We start from the raw sequence: 23,377 nt of genomic DNA on the forward strand, positions 1-23,377 counted from the left end.
TGTTATTAAAGGTACAATTTTAAGACCCCCTGTATGCGGACAGACCATTCCGCAGGGCCCTTTGTCCCCTAGACGCCATTAAACTTTCCCTATGAGTGCGAGAGTAAGAGCATTATTCATACGCATAAATGAAAAAACAATTGAATTAAAAAAATAAAAATTGAAAAATTATTGAATACTAGCTGACCCGCGCATCTTTGCTTGCGTCACTTAAGAGAGATAGGTCAAAATGTTACATAAACGGGTTATGTAACATTTTTCACTGGTACTCTGCTCCTATTGGTCGTAGCGTGATGATATATAGCTAGATGCTGCACGGCTACAACTTTTCATTAACACGTATACAGTCGGCGATGTGAATGAGAAATTCCACCGGCAAAATGTTAAAAAATTCGACGCAAGTAATTTACCTCCTTGTAAATCTGAATTGCTTCAACAATTTCGACGAGCAAATTATATTGCGGGTGTCTGGAGTAATGCTCATATAAAGCGTCCTAGCATTTTAAGCCCAGCAAATAAAGGGTGGGTTCTAAAGGATAACCATTATCATTTTAAGTGATTTGATGGTGACCAATTGCCAAGTTTCGTAAGCGAATCACTTGAAAACGAATTAGGTATTTTATTTTAACTATAAATTATTTCAATATACCTACTTGTAACTGTTTTCAACATCATTACCTACATTTTTTTTTACAGAGAATTCAAGTAACAATGAAGACGATGGTGGAGATGATTTAAATATTCAATTTGATGAGGGAAGTAAGAGCACAGATAATGATGATGATGATGAATGACTACAATTTCTTTTTCATAATTTTTGTGAATAGTGTAAACCATATCTATTTTTAAAATAATTCCCAAAATAATGTTACTTATCTTCCTAAACACTCCAAGTACTTTTAATCTATACTAATTTTATAAAGCTGAGAAGTTTGTTTGTTTGTGTGAACGCGCTAATCTCAGGAACTACTTATGCGAATAAAAAAATATTTTACTGTTGGATAGCCTATTTATTGAGAAAAGCTATAAGCTATATATCATCACGCTACGACCAATAGGAGCAGAGTACCAGTGAAAAATGTTACATAACCCGTTTATGTAACATTTTGACCTATCTCTCTTAAGTGACGCAAGCAAAGATGCGCGGGTCAGCTAGTATTCAATAATTTTTCAATTTTTATTTTTTTAATTCAATTGTTTTTTCATTTATGCGTATGAATAATGCTCTTACTCTCGCACTCATAGGGAAAGTTTAATGGTGTCTAGGGGACAAAGGGCCCTGCGGAATGGTCTGTCCGCATACAGGGGGTCTTAAAATTGTACCTTTAATAACATATATAAAATTTAGGCTTGCTACTATGACGTAGTTGACCTCATTTTTTAACAACATTTAAGGCGTCTGGCAGAAGTAATGGCCCCGGGAAACGGTCTGGCAATAGTCAATTTTAATTCTACATAATATCATTAATAACATATCTGAAAACCAACTTTGCTACTATAACGTAGGTTGGGTCGTTTTTTACGCACCTTCACTCCGCGCTACCTCAGAAACGGCCCCGCTTTCAAGGTAGTGGATGTGCATACCTCTTAACATACCCTTTATACTAACAATCCTCAAAATTTCAGCTTTGCTAAAATGACGTAGGTCTGGCAGCTCTGGGATCTTGGTCCAATAGGAAAAATAATCTGGGTAATATTTTTGTTTTAAAAAAAAATTGTGTCATTATTTCATGAAACTGAAAAACATTCTAATTCAGTAATTAACCTTAACCTTAACCTTATTAAAAAAATTGTCGAAAATTTTGACCCAACAATAAAATGTGAAAAATATAAATTGTCATAGCTCTATCAAACTAAAATTATTGCTTACTTTCACAAAGACTAGTACACATATTATAATTTTTTGAAAAAAAAAATAATATCAAACCAGGATTTCTTTGTACGAAGTTATACGTGGTATTTTTTTCAGTAATTTTTTTATCAGGCGAACACGAAAAAATCCTAATTATTTTAGTCTAAAATCGCAAATATCAAACTATTATCACAATCCTAAATCAATTTCTCCCGTCACAAGCACAAAGCTCAGTAGCACACACACACACATACACACAAGGTATCTAAAACAAAAGCCAATGCTAGAAATAAAGGCTTCCTTGGTAAACACCAACCCGCAGTACTAATTAGCCACCTTTAGATAACGCAAACTTTAACACATAGACCTAACAAGGGTGAGAAGGACTCAGGAATATAAGACTTTTTCCTTGTTTCACGATAAATAAAAATTGAATTGTAAATTTAAGATAGTTATATTTTCTGACCATATATATTTTTTCAGACTTCTTCTTGTGTAGTTGTAAACTGTTTGAGAGCCAGAAGATCCTCCTGTTAGGCTCCTTTTTCAACAGAGTAAGACTATTCGGTTTTGTGAAGATATAATAATAAATAAGTTTCAAATGATTTTAATTAAAGATAGGTAGACAGAGAAAAAGGGCATTTGCCCTACACTGAGACAGTATAGTCTGCCTAGCCTAATATTTGAAAATAATATTTCAAGCAGTTTCAGTTCCAGGTAGTTTTTTCAGAAGATAATAAATTTGCTGTAACATATAGGCCACCGTCAGCTACATAAGCCTTCGGGTCACTGATGCTCTAAATTTTATATATTTTGTATACATACCTCCACCAGCCGCGACGCTATACAATTCTCTAAGGTGTTAGACTGTAGCAAATTGCTTTGTAAGAAAGTGGAATTAGTATCGTGAATGACTATTATATTGTTAGGATGAGTAAAGTAAATACTTGCATAATTGAATCTTAAAGTGGAAAGCTCATTAATAAAGAATGTTCCATACACGGCTAAGATAAAGGAATTAATATATTATGCAGATGATGATCCTATTACTAATCTAATAGCAATGTTTTCCTTTTATGTCAATAAATGATAATATTAAGTTTTACTCATAAATGCCCTACGTTAGAGTCACATAGTACCTTATTTATGGCTGGTGTCTCCTCCCAATGTTAAAGTGGTTGGTGAGGTCTTGAATATACACACCACACTGGTCAAGAGAGCGGACTCAGGAAATGGGAAATGCGTAGAAACTAGTACTAGGTTTTTCGGGAATTCCCGGGTAATTTGGTCTAAGTCGAGACGGGATAAAAATTATTGAATTTTGTTAACATTTCCGTGCATTATTGGAAGGTTTTAAAGAAATTCCGAGTTCCCGGGAATTCCCGGGAAATGGGGCTCGAAAAGTCTCGGTGTCCGGGAACAAAAAAATAGTCGGGAGATGTGGAACTCTAACTGTCGTTATTCCTTTTTCGCAGATTAGAATATAATGCTGCATCGGTTTCGAGCCAGATTCATTGAAAAGTATGAAATTTGAAAAAAATATGATGAAATTAACAACTTTGTTTGTCAGAAAGGGCATTGACGTAGAATACCTTTTAGCAGAGCGAATACAATTTGTTATATTTCTGAGAATCCATTGTAATTCTTTAAAATATAATATTACAGTACTTTCTAAGAATAATACGTATAAAATGCTGGTATCTCTGCGAAATATTAGTCAGGGGTATGTTGTAAAACCTGTATTATTATTTCCAATACATTACGCATCTTGGCATCTTGTAACCTAATAAAGGTTCTTAACATTCAAGATACTATGACGAAAATAAAACGAAATTGTTAAAAAAATACTATATTATTAGTAATATTCGATAAATAATGTTTATTTTTTAAGTACTTACTATAAATTTTTGAAGGATTTTGTTTTGGTAAAAATAACTTTTCCAAAAAAAAAAACTCTATTAAAATCTGCACTCCTTGTTCGAAGTTAGTACTTAGGTATAATACGAGTTAGGTACCAAATAATTGGTGTACACTATAAATGCATGGTGACTTGAGAAGAGCTTTAAATGTGAATTTTCAGTAGTAAGTACTTAAAACAAATAAAATGTTGAGTAAATTTTACCCACTAAGAAATATAATTTATCTTATTTCCACCTACTTACTGTATACACTTTCGTTAAAATTTAATTTTATAAGCTAACTGATACATTATAATATTTCATCAAAACCAGAATTGTATTAAAATGAAATAATTTACAATAATTCTCGAAAAATATGACTCATCAATTCATAGAAATATCGCCTATACGCATAAAAAAAAGATGAAATTTAGCATAAAATTGTGAAATAAATATATTAAACAGTTCTATAGATCCACAGGTCTGGGACACACTCATAATATCCTTTTACTTTTAGTTTCTAAGAAGTCAGTTTGCATACTCGCTTGCCACAAAGATTGTGACGCACTGAGCTCGTAAGAAATGATGTTTTGGAAAAGGTGATTGAAAAATTCGAATTACCAACTTAATTACTAATGAGTCTTATTTTAGGAACTGTATTTTTAAACCTGGTTTTGTGATAAAATTTTATGTGACGTGACGTCTTTTAAAATGAATTAAGATGACGTTTATTTGATATCCGGTCTTTTTGGTCGGTCAAAGTGCGTTATAAGCTTTAAGCTTTTAGGAAGTTGTTAGTCATTTAGGGGTTAAAAAGTGTCCCAATTACGTCAATAAGCTTGAGATGAACAAAGGCTACTATTAAAAATTAACTGTTAAAACTAAAAAAGTAAAAAAGGTCTGAAGTTAGATTTTTATGACCGGCATAGTTGGTATTGTTATTTTTTTATTTATAACTATAATTATTAATGACAAAACAGGCGTATTTCGTACACCTTTGCATCAACCTTCAAGTATATTAGGCTTATTATGTATGTATGTTTTCAATTGTTGATTACGCCTGAACCACAAAAGCATAGAGCATATTTAAATTATTATTTACATTCGCGGTGTATCCTCACGTGCCTGCTTTTGTTGCGCGGTCGGTAGTGTTTGCGACTGCCGCGCAAAAGGTCTCGGATTCAAATCCTGGGTCGGGCCAAAAAGTCTTTTCTGAGATTTTCCGAATTTTTCAGAGATCGCTCGGAGTCAGGAAGTAGAGGTCATAGACCATCGTGCCTCGGAGAGCACGTAAAGCCGTCGGACCGGCGCTTAACCTCTCACTGGTCGTGTCGGTTATCCGTCCCACCGGACTATGAGAGTGAAGGAATAGAGAGTGTACCTGTGTATTGTGCACCCACTTGGACACTATAAACAAAGTCCTGCACAGATGGCCAGTTTTAATCTGACCGTCGTAGCCAGATATCGGCTAGGAGGACATTATTAATTGTATCCTCACGTTCTCAGTGTATTCCCAACCTAACTAAGGTAACTTTAGCCACAATGTAAAGAAGTTGCAAATGTTCTATTCCTTTTATTTCGTAAGCTAACCTTTAGGTTTTTAGATAAATTTATTTTAACACTAAACGAAAGGATCGTTGTTGCACTTAGGTTTAAATGACTGTTTTAATAACTTACAATGTTCTACGCATATTATTACTTAAACTTGTACCGGGTTCGATTCGCGTATATAGTTTTGTGTGATTCATAATAGAATGAAGAGTCGCATATATATTTTTCTAATTGGCCCAAATTTTAACGTGGTGTGGTGCAGTTGCTTAGGTTGTGGTCATGTCTCTACAATTGTGCCAGAGTCAGTTCCTGGGTTTGATTCTCACTTGTAAACAGTAATTGTGTGCCATTATTTGGGTCTCATACTTTATGACCGCTTTTGATATTCCCGGGATCCAAACCTTCTATAAATTATAATACGAGTTTAGTGGTGACAAACAGACTGCAGTCAATACCCTATTTATTGACAACTAATTCTGATCAATCAAAATTCACCTTTGAATCATGCTTACATGCACTATACGTGAACCAATAAGTCGCAACAGCCAGGTCATAAGAGGTCACATACGTTGTTATGAAGTTGTTAACTGAACACCTTTTCACTAATTTACCATATGCGGGTTGACAAGTGGTCTTAGTATCTTTACGCCCGTATTCATTTGTTGGATGAGCAGATATTGTGTGTGTTAAGTACCACTTGGTATTGTTGACTAACCCCCGATTTCTGAGGAGCATTTAATGGTAGTTTATCTATTCAATAGCGTTTACGGTCATGTAAAAATGACGGTTTGAATAGATAAACTATCGCTAAATGTACCTCAGAAACCGGGGGTGAGTTGGTTATCTTTACTTATTGAACATTTTGTTTGTGTTTACCAAGCCTTAATTAGCCTAAGCCTAATCTAACTTTCTAACTAAGTAGTAAAGGAATAAGCTACAATTTAACTTCTGAAAAAAATATTTATCTATACTAATATAATAAAGCTGAAGAGTTTGTTTGTTTGTTTGAACGCGCTAATCTCAGAAACTACTGGTCCGATTTGAACATTTTTTTGAGTGTTCGATAGTCCATTTATCGAGGAAGGCTATAGGCTATAAATCATCACGCTACGACCAATAGGAGCAGAGTAGCAATAAAAAATTGTTACAAAAACGGGGAAAATTTGGACCCATTTCATCTTATGTGACGCAAATGAAGTTGCGGGGGTCAGCTAGTCATTAATATACTACTTCTGGGCAAGGGTCTTCTCCCGTAATGAGGGAGAGATCATGACTGTTCCTACTAACAAAATTTAAAAGGTTTATATCTAATCCCACAATGAAATACAAAATCAAAAACATGAGATGTAACTAGACTAACAATTTATATTAATCAAAAATATTTAGCTATTATTAGAGCTAATTATAGTATTCTATAGTAAACTATTTATCAATATTTCATAGAACCTTCGTCAAAAGCATCATAAAAAAGTCCCCCACGACACCGGCTTACCCAACAACAGTACTTTAACGTTATCTAAAAATAACATCAACAAGACAAACAAAACAACCTATTTCTTATAAAAAAAAAACAACTTTAAAAAACCGCTGCACTTGCACATCACATCATACGGCTTAGCTATTGTTAAACGGGTTTTGAGCAGGCACTGACAACAGTACACTTGTCTCTTTTTAACTTGTGGATATCTGTATGTTCTGTCTTTGTCTCTCGTCGTGTCGTGTAAAGGATGGTGCGCAGGAGTCGTTTTTTTATTTAAATTTGAATAAATTTACACTTTTAAAGAAAGGTTTTGAGTTTACACTCGGTTTTTGAACCCTGCACTTCATTATGTGTGATGTTATGATGCTTTCCAATAGGTTTGTTACAAACATTATAGATTTTATAACTTGATTAAAACATTGTGATGAAACCTTGCACGCTTAAATTTTTTTAACGCATTTTTTAGAGAATGCGAAAACCCTCCGCACTTGGTCAACATGGTAAACTCAAGGCCTGACCTTTCTAGATTTGGGAAGAGACCCTTGCCCAAGCAGTAGGACAGTAATAGGTTAAGAAAAAATTGATTGAAAAGTCACCCCTGTTATACCTGAAAGTGTAGACAGAGGTGCATATAAAAAACCCGCGTTTTGCCATTAACAATGCTAGTCCCATGTAACAGGAGGTGAGTCTATTGCCAAATATACCGCGCATATAAATTAGAGAAGTCCAATAATATTTTGGAATCGAACCGCAGACCTCATGATTAGCAGTGGGATGTACTACTGACCGAGAAGAGGCAGAACCACATTATATGAAATATTATGACGCTTTAAAATAGTTTTATTAAACTTCCGTGACTTCGTCCTCATGAAAACAATTTCAGCGGAGAGTTTGTGAGAGAAAGAGAGTATAAGAGAATGTATCCTATATGTTAATCCAAGTTATATGCTATAGGTATAGCAAATTTCAATAAAATCCGTTCAGCAGTTTTGGCATGAAAGAGTAACAAACATACCTACATCTTCACAAACTTTCGCATTTATAATATTAGTTGTACAGAATTTAATACATATTTTAATTCCATCATAAGTCAATTTCCGCGTTAATATAAATCAGTCTGACAGGTCTATTTTGACATACAAGTTTTAGTGCAAGTAAATCTTGATTGATTTTCACTTAACTTGCGCAAAGGCTGTGTCGTTTTAAATTGATTTAGTTTCAATTATAGAACCGTTTCTCGACCTTTTGATAGTCGACTTCTGCATAGTATAACTCTGAATTATATAGATATGTATAATTGTATAATGTACACATATTCCGTATGAGTAAAAGGGAAAAAGCTACCTAAAATTGTTTTTGACTGTGTACCATCCTAATATAATTAGAGGCACTTAGTCCGACCCGGAAATCGAACCCAAAGCCTTTTGTGATCCTACCGCTAAGACCACAGTAAAAGTCTTATTAGATTAAATTATACTTACTAAAGATGCGATATTGGGACGATTAGTCATTTCAATACATAATCCATTATTTTTTCCACGCAGTCGAGCAAGATTTATATTCGGGAGTTTTTTCTTTCTTTTAAAAGATCGAATGCTGTAGTTTTGATAACATGATTTGTGGAGTCCCTAATCAAATGTTTTCTTTTTATTTGTATTGTACAGATGATTAATCTGGATGGATTGGATAAAAAATGTATTGGACGTCTTTATTTTATAGAGGTTGTGGAAACAAAAGGTTGTAAGATCTATTATTATAGAAAACTTAGGTTCTTTGAAAATTATAGGGTTATATATTTTAGACTAGCTGACCCGCGCAACTTCGCTTGCGCCACATAAGAGAGAATGGGTCAAAATTTTCCCCGTTTTTGTTACATTTTTCACTGGTACTCTGCTCCTATCGGTAGTAGCGTGATGATTTATAGCCTTTAACCTTCCTCGATAAATGGACTATCTAAAACTACGACTATCTAAAATTTTTCAAATCGGACCGGTAGTTCCTGAGATTAGCGCGTTCAAACAAACAAACAAACTCTTCAGCTTTATAATATTAGTATATGAAAGAATTTTTCAAATCGGACCGGTAGTTCCTGAGATTAGCGCGTTCAAACAAACAAACAAACTCTTCAGCTTTATAATATTAGTATATTAGTATATTAGTATATATTTTAGATTATAAAAACACAACCTTATGCATGTATAGTCTCCAGATTTAATGACATATTGTATTCTTAATTAACTTTACTTAGATAGCTCAGTATCTTGGTATGATGGATGCTTTTAGATGGAGGAGTCTGGAAAGGCAAATTGTGGAAGACTTTGTAGTTGACTTTAATTGTGCAGACTGAAATTTTCAATTTTAATTTAAGTCGACTTTGCTGTGAATACAAATATTTTTAAAGTCAATTAGGTAGGACAACTACAACTGTATTAAAAAAAATAAAATAACAAATTCCAAAGGGGAGTTAAAAATAACTTTATTCGAAATGTTGGTCTTCGAAACCAAAAGATCGAATCCTATATAAATCTTTTGAATATTGATTATCAATCAAGATTATAGTTTTTAATTTGTTAAAGACAATATCGACATAATTCTACCTACTGCTATCATCTTGTACAAACAAAAGTGTACTTGAGTTTTTCAAAGCAAACGTTATTTGAACCGGTGTCTCCCACCCAGGAGAGCTCAGGAAGTCAGCTGGCAGACTGCATACCGAAAGCTTAAACAAACCAGTTTCAATTTGATACCTTTTACAAAACGGTCTAAACTCCCATCCGTACTGTGTTATTTCGATTAAAGAATTATAATGGGGAGTGTACACTTGTGTGTTACGGATTTCGGGTAATGACCATTCATTACTCAAATCCGGATACGGATCCGAGTTATGGAATTACAAGGTTTTCTAATCTGTACTACCTTCCTACCCACTTACTGTTTATTACTTAACTATTAGTTTTCTCAGTTTCCTTGATCGACTACAAAAACTAATTGCGGAAATAGGTACTGTCTTTTTATTTACAAAATGAGTTTCTTTTTACAAAATGAATTCTTAACGCGATACATTGAATAAATCATATTTCCAACGCATACTTGTACTTGAATTATTTAATAACGTGAACGCATAAGACCCCAATGACTTATTCAACATTTTAAAGGTTTGAAAGCAATCTACATAAATCAAAACCAAAATCCGTACTCTACACAAAATCACGTACAAAACCAAACTAAATCATGGTAAGTACAGAAGTTCACCAGTGCCTAACATCCGTATCTAGTGTACACCCACCTCATAATCCTCCAACCGTAATTTTAATTTGAAACCAAAGAGCATGTGAGTAAATCTTTCGCTCAGTACCTTTCGTGTACTGATACTAATTAAATAAATAAATTGTTCAAAATAACAAAACTGATTCATTTAGGAACGTTTCGCGGAAGGGAGGAGTTTTTTATTTTTGATTTTGCGCGTGTTGGCTAAAGTGTAGAAAGGAAAATAAATTAAGTGTGTTTTATAATATCGCGGTTGTTTTAAACGAAGGTGTAGGCAGAGGTATATCTATACCCATTTTTTGTCAGGTTCGGTCCTGGCTATCAATCCAGATTATCCAGAGACCTTTCGTTGATTCTCATTTATGATTTTTTTAAAACTATATTTTCTCTGTTATTTAATTTTAGCCGAGTCTGAGAACCGATTCTGAGACTAATTCTCAGAAAACAGAGCTCTTTAACTATTTAATTTAGACTGCATCCGTAGACTGACTAGTGGACTATAAAAATACTTATCACGAGGTTCCAGATGCGATTCTCGTATCAGGAAAAGATGGGCTTTTCCAATTTCCTTAACAAATTAGCAACACGCCCGGTAGACAATTCTTACCTTGCTATACCTTGCCCACTATTACGTGTTTCATACACTTCTGTACTACACTCAAGTTTTACTTTTTCAATAAAAACCTTTTGTCTTAAAACCTGATTAGTTTTCGTATAGAAACTAAAACCTCTGTCTAATCAGGCAACAAAAACATGCGTGATGTTAGAAAAACTGTTATTGTTTCATAATATATTTACAAAAACTCAACAATTGTACATGAATGGTACAATGCGGATAATATTTATTATTTAACATGATTATGCAAAGATCTTTGTCTTGTTACACAAATAAAAACAATTATTTTAACTATAATATTTATTTACTATTGAAGTTATTTGACGTCACTTGTGGTTTTACTTAAAATTAGGCATATAACGTGCACGGACGTTACTAAACTGAATTACTGTTGAAAGCATTAATCGGCCTAATTAGATTAAAACCCTCCCCCCTCATTGAGGGAGGGTTTAGGTTTTGAGTCTACGACGCTGCCCAACCGGACCTTGCATACCTTCAAGAACTGTAATAAAGAACTCTCAAGCGTGCATTTTCCTTCAGCGCTGGAACAAATGACAATTGTTTCTAATACACACATAACTTTGAAAAGTCATTAGTGTGTTGGCTTTGCTACGAACCTTCGACCACTTTCTTGAGAGGCACAACTTAACCATCACTGCTCTATTGAAATCATTTAAAAAAAATGAAAAACTTGGTCTGACCCGCGAATCGAAACTAAGACCTCGTGATCAGCAGTCATGTACACCGCCCAGACAACAAAGTCATGTTTCTAAATCTAGCACATTAAATACCAAGTTACATCTTGATAAAGTTTTTGTGTCATCCACAAACAAACAAATCATTTTATTATACTTAATAACATAATTTAGATGATCTTTTTATCAATACTTCTTACCTTTAGTTCGTGACTCGAGATGAACTAAAAGAAAATGTTGTTTCTTTATAAAAACTAGTTATTTCGATGACTAAATCGTTTCATATCCTGGTGGGTAATTGTTTTAAACTTTAGATTTGCAGTAGTGGTAAGCTTTAAGCAGTACCAATTGCATTATTATATGCAATTTACAAAGGGCATTATGTCTTATATTTTTATAATGTGACATGTGCCCTTTTTAATATTGCTTTATGTTATTGAACATAATATTTACAGAACAATTAGTTCGAAACATTTAAATTATAATATGTCACTATAAAGCAATAGTTCTTAAGGAAAACCAAAGTACAGAAACTTTGACGATGACACTCGTAGATTTAGGAAGGGAGCAAATAAGTTGACTTTAAAATCAGTACCTCGATTCTCTACCACTATCGACTACCGACAACCGGCTAGCTATCGAAATTTTGACATTTAGAATGTACTGCCAAAACATTTCCTACGTCACCCGTCAGAGGCGCTGATCAGATTTCGTTAGTATAGTAATAGATAGTCGATAGTAGTAGAGAATCAAGCTACTGATATGCACAAATAAAAATAATCGCAAAACCCACTGAAAACAATAATATATATGAAGCAAAACAAAAAAAAACCTCACTGGATCTATAAAAATGTCTCTCTAGCCAAACTAGTCCGAAAACTCATAAACTTCGGTCACCTTTTCAAAGACAAAATGCACTGAAATGAGTGCATGGCAACAACATGCACTTAAACTTTTCCATTTAACTGTAATTTAAACAAGAACCTTAATAACTTAGTAAAATGAACTTACTACAATACGTCCCTTTTCCTAAAATACAGTTTGGAAAAAACAAAACCAAAAAATTCCAGCTTGAAGTATGAGTGAGGTTAAAAAAAGGAAAAAAAGTTCAACTTTTGCCTAAAGCGAACCGGTCTGCGGCTAACTTCGCGTCGTTCGGTGTGATTAAGCGAAGGTCAGTTGCGTTTGCCAGATGCGAACGAGGCTTCACGCCGACCGCACGTCGATCGCGCCGCGCTCAAAAAAAAACTTATACGTTCGAATTTTTAAAGAAAATATACATTAATTGTATAAAATACAGTGTGTTGTTTATAAATTTTGATGTTTAAATGTTATTTTTGATTTGAAAACAAGTGTAACAGTGGTTTTAATAGTCGAACGCAAGTAGAAAGTTTTAGTTGCATTGACGAGAGTCTTAAATGGTTCTTATGTGTTTAAAGTTTGTGCAGTGTCTTTTATAGTCCGGACTAAAGGAATAAGTTCTTGGTGAGTGAGTTTTTTAGTATTTTTAGTACTTTAGAATGTAGTTTTAAGTTTGAAAAAGTAATTTTTATGATAAACTTAGTTTTGTGAAACTTTAGTGTAGAGCCTTTTTACAACCTTATTTATAGATTTATTAATATTCAAATACAGAGATGTGACAGTGTTTAATTAAACTAAATCAATGTTTAAAACTACTCATTTACGAAACACGCCATGAAAAGTGATTACAGTACTAAAAGTAATTATTCTCAAATAACTGTTTTTTCTTCGTAAAATTTAAAATAAACCTGAGAACTAATTATCTAAATTAATGATACCAATTAAATTATACAGTCAATTAAAAAGCAGATTAAGAGATGTTCGTACCATTCCAAGTTGATATTTTGCACTACTCTCCTTATTGCAAATTGCGATTTATTAATAAACTACAGTTTAAAATCAAAATTTATACGAAATTGTAATATAAGTCTTAGCTTAAATCTCTTTTAAACGTTTTGTTATAAGACTAGGTACTATATGCAAAATTTATAAACCTGTTTTTTGTTCTGAACAAAACATTGCATCAGTACAAATATTGCAAGTTTGACCGCGGTATTTAAGGTCTCTAGTTCAGTTCCTTGTTCAGAAAAAGTATTTTTTAAGTTCTTTAAAATATATTATTAATTAGTTATTATAGTTAAGAGTCATTGACCTTTCTAGCTGCGGAAAATTTAACCAAAATAATGAAAGCTAGATAAAGTGACAGGAAATGTTTGTCAAAATTCCATTTGGTAAGCTATCTGCTAGTTATCTAGAAGTGCACGGGTCAAAATTTTGTACCATTCTCGTGTCACATTGTTAGTTACCATACTCCTCCGAAACGGCTTGACCGATTCTCATGAAATTTTGTGAGCATATTGAGTTGGTCGGAGAATCGGCCAACATCTGTTTTTATACCCTTTAGTGATAAGGGTTGCTCACACTTAATATTTTCTTATATTTCATGGCAATTCAACGTTTACCGGGTCGGCTCATATTTCTATAATGTTTGTAGGTACTCATAAATAGGATAAAACTAAATTAGAAATAATTGACATCGCTAAATGATTTTTTTGCATTTTATAGAAAGTCTTGTTAAATTCTCTCTTGTATTAGAGACCTGCTTAATCCTTTACTAATAAAGGTGTGATGTTACAGCAACAAAAGATCAAATAACCAGTATTACTGACTTTTACTCGTAGCAGCTGATGTTGCCTTTCATTTGAACACTAAACTATAATATAAGCACTATGCTTAGCTAGAATTTAGCGTTATAGACTAGTCTGTACAACCTATAGTCTACATTGAGAAAATGAGGTAAAAAATCAATACAAACAATCATTGCAATCAACATCACGCCTGTGAAACCCGAAGGTATAGACAGAGGTGTAACATATAATACATCCGCGTTTCGCCATTTACAATGTTAGTCCTATGTCTTAGAGGGCGAGTCTTTTGCCATACGGGCACGTTACCAAACCCCGGGCTGCTATTAAGAAATACATATATTAATGAAAAATTTTAATAAATTGCAATATAAATTATACCAAAATAGGTATGTCACACTGTTGGGCACTGGTCTCGCAGAATGAAGGAGAAGTTAGGTCCACGCTGTATAAGTGTGTGTTGGGGACTCTACACCCTTCTTAGTTTATGTATATATAGAGAGTCTTAGTATAGTTTCAAGAACTGCTTAAAAAGGCTTGCAATTCATGTCGATATTGTTCCTTTGCCGTTAGAATAGTGGTTATTATTTTTATTACACACAACTTGCTGAAGTTATTACGTTTTAGGCTTTAAGTTTAAAAGACTAATAAATATTTAAATTAAACCACCTGCCGTATTTCGCAAAACCGTAACAAAAAAATACCCTATAAAGTTTCACAAAAACCTGTTTGGTTGTAATTGAACCTGTGACCCTTCGCACCATTGCGCCATAGGTAAATAAATCTATATGTACATTGAGAGTCAAGTATGAAAGGCCTGACATATGTGTATCAAGGTAAGCGGTGTCAGAGGGAAAACTAGTTTTGCGACCGACGATAACCTCTGTAGCCGTTTGTTCGTATCTACCTCGAAAACTGAAGAATTTTTATTGTTGTGCACATGTTGTGGTGAAATGATAGCTTTAGTTTTGTGGAGAATTTGATTAAAATCTTGTCGCGAAATTTTAATAGACTTTAGAGAGTATTTTACGGATATTAAAGAGGATTTTTCCGTGGTCAACCTTTTTTATTTTAGGTTTTTGATATTCATAGAATGTGTTCCAAGTGTCTTAGGTACCTGACAGTCCTAAATTTTAAAAGTTACCTGTTAGTTAGTTCTTTTTGACCTATTACTGTCCAACTGTTAGGCTAGGGTTTATTCCCGAAATGAAAAGGAGGTCCCTTGTGAATCTAAGATTTAAAATTAATCATATAGGAGTTTTATTTGAAGTTCATTAACACAAAAATTGTGTACACTCGGCTTTTTTTTACACAGACTCAAACCAAAGCAGATTTTTCTATTTTATATTGGCTGGGATTTGAACCTTGTGCAACTCTACCTGTATTATAACGTACCAAACTAAGGATTGTTCCAAAGCAAAACAGTTTCATTATAAAATAAAACTGATATTTATTTTTACACTAATTGTTCAGTTAATTAAGCTGACATTTTAAAGTCTAATGTCAAGAGTTATATTTTTATTTACTCTTTGATGAAGGCTCTTTAACAAACGTGACTAGATTTTAATTGTAAATTATATTTAAAGACGATATTTAAAAGTAATATTATTGAAATAATTTTAACACATTATTGTCCCAGAAAAGATATAATCCCAGAATTAGAAGGGTCATGATGGGCCATAATGCTAGCCGGCCAAGACTAGGTTGCTTTAAAAAATGTTTTAAAGATTTTTTAGATATGCAAGTTTTTAGGTTTAATATTTTTTTAACGTGTCTAGTCTAGGTTCTATTCTAATTTACAGATAAAACTATTTTTTAAAGAAGATCAAATTATAATAAAAGTCAATTGAACTTCAGTACCATTTCTCTATACAAAATAAAAATATAGTAGATTATAAACCAATCCTTTCAGTCGTGTAACGAAATGTTTTTTCACACAAAATGTCCACATTCAAAAACGTATAGGAATATTTTTGTCTGTAAAGTAATAAATAAATCTGCACGTAGCATACAAAAACAGTTTTTTTGAAACTAGACTTTAACCTGATCTTATAAGAGGTGTTTTTTCTCGAAATAACTGCTAACCTTGCGAATCGTACGTCATATTAATTAAATGAATGTAAAATATAATACATTGTGTGAAGATTTAAATTAAGACAGGTTTAATTTTTTGTCAGAATACCGTCGTTTATTTATACTTTATATAATGAGGTCTATTTATTTTGTTTTTAAACTTTTTACCACATTTTATGCACAAATATAATATATACCATATACAAGACCAATACCATTCATTATAAGAAGCATAGGTCTGACAGAACTCTTGTAAACAATGCGATGAAAAATGTCGTTGTAGTGCCTTGAAATTTGAAAGAAAGCGATTGAGTAGACCTCCTGCATAATAGTAACAAAATGGGGTCTTTTGTAACGTCCTGAAGTCAACCCTTCTTGGAAATCATGCATTTAAATGGAAGTTTGAAAATGAGGGGAAATTAGGGTGGGTGGGCAATGGTGGAGATGCGGCTTAGTAGCATAGGAATCTAGAATATAAGCAACAGTACTCGTATAAAAATCTGAAAATACCCAAATAAAGACGTGCCAAATACTATCAAGTACTCATGTCACTTATTTATTCTCTAAATATTTCATTCACGTATTAGCACTCAGTACCTAAAAAGATAAATTCCATTGACCTAAAAACTAAAAAGCGTGCTAATTGTACTAAAATCTATCGCGTTATGACTACAAAAAGCCTTGAACGAATTGGGTGAAAACAATAGATATTGATAAGATATAATAAGGACTAAATAGATAGAAGGAACTGAATGAGGCCAAGTGCAAGGTTTTATTTTATCTATTTCAGCAGAATTTGGATTACGAACCAACTTTTATTTAAATATTGCGTTGTATTGTGAAATAAATAAGGTAGAAAACACAAGAAATTGACAATTTTTTCATAATTTTATTATAGAAAATAAAATCGATTTGCAGATTTTGAGGGTCATTCATATAGTTAAAGATGAAAGGAATCAAAATTCCAATTACGTTTCGATTTTTAATGTCTAAAACTAATTTATTTTTAAAATATTCTTTAGTTAAGTTACTTTTGGTTAAATCCTGTCGAAATAATCATTACGCACTTTTTTATCATTAACCAATAACATAGGATGGAAATCGAATTTAAATTATTTTATCTATCTAATTGACGAATAAGTAAATATTTCTAAAACATAATTTTAAAGCCTTCTAACTATAATTTACGATACCTATATTTTAAACTTATTTCTATCTCAACTCACTCAAAACGAACCAACTTGATGCATAAAACAACTACAATACACACTCCACTATTACGTCTATGTCTTAATTAAACCAACTCATTATTCATACGATAAGCGTTCGATAGCGTTCCCAGTAAAGTCAATAACTACTCGATTGACAATTATACTGCTATTCGCAAAGCAAAGTAAATTTCTTTTGAAACGATTTGCGAGAATATTCAAAGGAATAATAGATTTTGTTGTACAATATGTCTGTTTGGTTGATTGTTGTATCCTCAGAAACGACTATACCTTTAATTTTATTTATACCTTTCCTGTGTATTTGACATTTTCTGAGTATTTAAAGTATTCTGATACAACTCCCGGATTAAAAATCAGGCTGCTCGTGTGTTGTATTGGTAAAATAAAAATGGATTTTTGAAAAAGCATGTCTATATTTGAAACCTGAATTTCAGGGAAATTGGTTTAGCGGTTTAGCAGTAAGAGCATAACAGACAGGCAGACTCTATAATTATACTTTTGAAGTATGGAATTTTTAACACAAGTTTGGATGAAAGGGTCAAATATTGCGAAACAGCCAGAAATAAAGCAGGTGACCTTTCAATAACTCAATAAGTAGAAAGCAAATGACAAAACTATAATTAAAATGGCATTGACCCGTAATCAATATTAATTAAAAACTAACAAATTATAACGGAATTAAGTAAATTAAAATCAAATCAAAGTATTATTATGGATTACGTTTGAACAATTATTGATACGGACATTTTGTATTGAGGTCAAAGATTTTGATTGCGATTTGTAAACGCCATGTAGTGGAGAGATAACGTAACTGTGATTTTAACTTGGCAGTTTTTTGCTTTGTAAATAAAAAATAAATCAATTTTACTTATTATTGTTATCATCATCAGCCTAGCCTTTCTTCCAACCATGTTAAAGTCGGCTTCCAGTCTCACCGGATGCAGCTGAATACCAGTATTTTACATGGAGCGACTGCCTATCTGACCTCCACAACCCAGTTACCTATAACTTATTATTGCCTATATTGTCTCCTCCCGGAATTGGCAAAATCTATACTAATATTATAAAGCTGAAGAGTTTGTTTGTTTGTTTGTTTGTTTGTTTGTACGCGCTAATCTCATGAACTACTAGTCCGATTTGAAAAATTATTTCAGTGTTAGATAGCCCATTTATCGAGGAAGTCTATAGGTTATATATCATCACGCTACGACTAATAGGAGCAGAGTACGAGTAAAAAATGTTACAAAAACGGGGAATTTTGACGCATTCTCTCTTATGTTGCAAGCGAAGTTGCGCGGGTCAGCTAGTAAATAATGTAACACTTTTATTCTACAAATTTATAAAATTTAGGTAACTAGCCTAAGTCTTATCGAACTATTGAATACAATCACAGGATATTGCCAATAACTATTTTTCACTATCTCTCATAGGTATTATTGAACTTCGTTCATCTTCATCACCCAATGTCACTAAGATAACAATTTTCTTCGTAAAGCAAAATAATATCTGGAAATCTAAATCTAAATTGCTTTATATAATATAAAAACCTATCTATATTACGTTTATAGATGACTAGCTGACTCACGCAACTTTGCTTGCGTCACATAAGAGAAAATACGTCATATTTTCCGCCGTTTTGTAACATTTTGTACTGGTACTCTGCTCCAGTTGGTGAAAGCGTAGCCTTCCTCAATAAATGGGCTATCTAACAGTAAAATAATTTTTCAATTCGCACCAGTAGTCCTTGAGATAAGCGCATTCAAACAAACAAACAAACTCTTCAGCTTTATAGTATTAGTATAGATTGCAGATACATAACTTTTCTCAGTAAGATCATATTTCAAAGATGATAATTGCTAAGCCTATCTATCCATCTGTAATAAAATCTATTTAAATTATAGATACATAAAGCCTACGTAGGAACATGATACTTCATTTACTTATCATAATATATTATGAGTGATTTTAATATATCTTTAGAGTGTTTTTCTAGTGTCAATTCACTTTCAGCTACATAACAGATTTTCAGAATTATTCTATTATCATTAGATACTGATAATGTAGATTGATGACTGTTAGACTTTGGCAATAATATATAGGCAATATTAAATATATTCGGGTTTGCCGTCCGGCAAGGCCGATTAAAGAATATGTGTGTAGCAAACCTAAGAGGTATTGTCCACCCATGCATGCTGTGATGGGTCAAAATCCTGACTCATCGTTTATATATTGAAATTATTATCATGGAAAATAAGCATACGTTTTTGCATCTCGTATATATTTTTTATAAACGTAAACTAATGAACACTTTGCATTCAATCAGTCTGCCAAATCGCTTCAGTAAAAGCAGAACAGACATACTAACAAACTTTTACATATTTACTATTAATTCGTAATCATGTAAAAAAAAAATGTTCATGTAACTTATAATAACACGGAATAACATGATATACTTTTTACCCCAGGAAATTTATTCATGCGAACTAAATTGCGTATAGAAGCTATTTTTATGAGTCATTAAAATTATATTTGTTATATCCATTATCTTCTAATGATGAGCTAAGACTACGTTTACGGTACTAAATATTATGTGAACGTAGTGGTTCAAAATTAACTGAACAATGGCCGCTAACTGTTATAATTGGCGCACCTCATTACAACGATCTTAACGCCATCTATTGTGAAGAGTTTGAGACTTTTGAATACATGATTGTTTTGTAAATAAAATTTTATCTGTGGTTTAATCTGGATGGATGATGAGTTTTTAGTTTTATTTAAAAACTAGTTTTGCCCGCCACTTCGTCCGCGTGGTTTATGACTTAGGATAGAATTGTTATACAAACTTCCATCCCGTATTTTATACCCTTAGGAATAGAATTGATCAAAGGCTTTCTTCAGGTACTTCGAGTTATATATATTTAGAGTAATTGATATTGATTTTTATAGAAGTAATGTACAGAAATTTATTACAATAAAACTTAACTATAAGTAACTTTTAAAAACTAAACTAAACTAGAAATAATTTAAAAAAACAAAATATTATATATAGATATATTTCAATCATCTAAAACATACTGTACTTTGTGGTTAATATATTTAAATCCCCAACTTTCAACTAGCTAGCGTGGTGGACTTACACCTGAACCCTTCTTTTCTCACCTTATTTTCATTATTTATGCTACTATTTGTTAAAGAATGCCTATTTTATAAATAAAAAAATGTAGAGCAAGGTGACGCATAAAACTTGTAACGTCATATTTCTGTCAAAACCATCAACAAATTATAGGCGTGGTTGTTTATTAAAAGTCAAAAACAATGGCGTTATTTGCATAAACTCACAATGACATACCAACTGTATTATTTCTGCAAAAAATCTGACCCACGAACTTAATACCGTTTGTTTCAAGAATAACGCTATATTATTACGAAATGAATAGTAATAATGTTCTCCTGACCGATATTTGGCCATGGCGATTTAATTGCAACTAGACAATTGTAAAGACGTTTGTTTATAATGGAATAGCTTTTGATCTGCGGCTTTGCCCGCGTGGAATATTGTTGCCTTCGAGATGAAATTTCCAAAAATCCTCTCCTTATTGTCTCTCTACGCTCTACATACATGATGACAAATTTCAGCTTTTCGCGGTCATAAGTTTCGACTGTAGGTTGTCTGTCAGTCAGACACTCCTTCAGTAACGGAAGAGTTTTAGTATAAATGTGTTCGAAAAACACAGGTACACTCTCTAAACCACTACTCTCATAGACCAACAACCAATGGCTTCATGGTCATTTTCTACTTCAAAATTTTGCACCAACTCTTGTAAACAGCGGTATATTTACCACTTCTCTGCCCATTAGACATCTAGGATTTTGTTAAGACTTCTTCTTCTTATATTCTTCTTATGATATGGTCAGTGGACAACCTAGTGTCAAAGTTGTTCAAGCCGCCCGAAGGCCTTTGACGTGACTTAACGACTGACTTATGCCTACGTATTTTTATATTAAGACTTATGCCTACATTAAGGATCAGCACTTTTTAAGCCATAGGTCTTATTATTAGAAATCCAAAAGTATGTTTGTCCGTCTGTAACTGACTAAATGACTCAAATAATTTAGATAAACACTCGAAATATCTGGTTTAAAGAAGTAATTATATAATTACAAAATGAATATGTAAGATACTGATACCTTGACCGATTTACTCATTTCCTTATTACATGCATATTCGTGTCTTAATTATAATAAGAGGAATCTTCAATATCCTACTACTGGTATCATCAGCTACTGTATTTGGTATTTTTGATGAAGTCATAGGCCAGGTTTCCTGATAGTAATATATAGTAGCAGCTACTGGTATTTTTAAAAGACATTCAAAGGTTATTTTAAACTTATTTAGTTATTAATAGCTTTATTTTATTTATTTTTCTTTGGTTCCATGACTGTCTGTTGATTTATCCTGCTTACCATAAAATAACTTGACTAAGACATAGGACTTTCTGCTACAGAACATAATCAATGAAGACATTGTTTTCTTTCCATTTTCTTGAAAAAAATCGTCAATTATTGATTTCTCTTGATTTGATAAACAAATATTTGTATCATAATTTTTTAAATAATCACCCCTGGTTAGTATACCATAATGTGTAAGTCGAGGTGTATTAAATACAACCACGTTTCGCCATCTTCAATGTTGGTCCTACACTCAAGTTTCGCCATCTACTATGATAGTTTCATGAAGTAGAAGATGAGCCATTGGCCAGGTTTTTTTCCTTATCAATAAGTATTTTTTTGACTTTACTCATTACTTCAGGGATTCCATCATGATTCCTCTCAAACGTTTTTTATTTTCCACACATCCGCATTATAAATGTTATGATAATCATTGTTTCAATGACTAACCATTTTTCAATCACGATTGTTTTGAGGTCAAGAATACTTGGATGATCCAGCATCTTCATGACGACATAGAGGTTTTAACTACTAGGAATTACAATTAGACACGATTTTCCTATAATCTGATGATGCTATGCTACTGCGTTTGTGGTAGGAACGCGATCTTCTGGTAGTCACGAAGCTTTGAATCAGTCATTTTAGTCAGTGACTCTAATGGAACCAAGAATTGAAGAATTTAATTTATTTAAGTTCAATAAAGCCTAATTTTTAGCAGCATAGACGTCAAAACCAGTGTCGTCCTTTGTAAATAAGATCTGTAGAGCAATATTACAATCAATACTCAGTGGCATTAGGTGATCTTATTTTAAGTGAAGTAGATTAAATGATAGAAATATTCTTTGAAATCCATTTGCTCTTTTTGACACTTAATGTAGGTGCATCTCAACAAAAAATAGCATTTAGTAACGTGCAAACAGTCAACTGTAAAAGTAGCTAGTGGAATTTAATATAAGTTCATAATTTTAACACATTATTATCAACAGACTCTCCACAATTACATGGGAAAAAACCAATAACGAATAATATACTCAATAAAATAAAAAAATCACTGTACTTACTAGAACAAAGAGAATCCCTGTTGTTAAAATGATGGTACATAACCTGGAGGTACTAGCAACATTGTAACACGATAACACAGTTAGTAAGCTTATGTTTCATTTTTGTTGCCAATACATCTGGGATAGATAGGTTTAATTATTTTATGAATTGAGAGCGTCTTCGTGCAGTCAGGTCGGTAAACGATCGGCCTGTTGTTCTTATGGCAAGGGTCTTCACATGTTATAATTATAAAGTCAAGTATGTATAGCTTACATTTTCTTGTCATACTATGTATGACTCTTCTCATTCTAAAAAGCAAGTGCTGTATGATTTGGGCGACTCCTATCCAACTTCTTCATAACTTACGGTTACCCATCAGTGACTCTGAGATAGTGTAATGTGGACTAGTATAATGTGTTTCTACCAGAGAATTATATAAAGTATATATTTAGTATATAGTATTGTAAGTGTATTATTATAGTGTATAGCAAGACAGAAAGTGTTATACACTATTTTAAATTAATATTATAATTTGTTTGCCATCGATACGCTAAGAAGAA

The 23,377-nt window shown here is 32.7% G+C and overlaps 1 protein-coding gene across 1 annotated transcript in view; it reads left to right on the forward strand.

Moving 5' to 3' along the window:
- The first annotated feature begins 12,563 nt into the window (after nt 1-12,563).
- sano (CABIT domain-containing protein serrano) overlaps nt 12,564-23,377 on the forward strand; it is a 144,239-nt gene continuing 133,425 nt past the window's right edge. Inside the window, exon 1 of the mRNA XM_076129900.1 lies at nt 12,564-12,844. The gene's annotated coding sequence lies outside the window, so the exon portion shown is untranslated. The remainder of the gene's footprint in view (nt 12,845-23,377) is intronic.

This window comes from Anticarsia gemmatalis, chromosome 23, assembly GCF_050436995.1.
Source record: "Anticarsia gemmatalis isolate Benzon Research Colony breed Stoneville strain chromosome 23, ilAntGemm2 primary, whole genome shotgun sequence".
NCBI classification, from domain to species: domain Eukaryota; kingdom Metazoa; phylum Arthropoda; class Insecta; order Lepidoptera; family Erebidae; genus Anticarsia; species Anticarsia gemmatalis.